The sequence below is a fragment of the Lagopus leucura genome, unplaced genomic scaffold (assembly GCF_019238085.1).
Source record: "Lagopus leucura isolate 7727_CA_CO unplaced genomic scaffold, USGS_WTPT01 161-3_obj-0_obj, whole genome shotgun sequence".
Lineage (NCBI taxonomy): Eukaryota > Metazoa > Chordata > Aves > Galliformes > Phasianidae > Lagopus > Lagopus leucura.
Window position 1 is genome coordinate 16,761 of NW_024969000.1, and position 250 is coordinate 17,010.

A 250-nucleotide genomic window follows, 5' to 3' on the forward strand; every position below is an offset into this window, starting at 1 on the left:
TGAGGATCCATAGGGTGCCACAGGAATCCAAAGGGTGCCATAAGGATGCATAGGGTGCCATAAGGACCCATAGGATGCTATATGGATCCATAGGATGCCACAGGAATCCACAGGGTTCCATAAGGACCCATAGGACGCTATATGGATCCATAGGGTGCCATGAGGATCCATCGGGTGCCATGAGGATCCATCGGGTGGTATATGGATCCATAGGGTGCCACAGGAATCTATAGGGTGCCATGAGGATCCA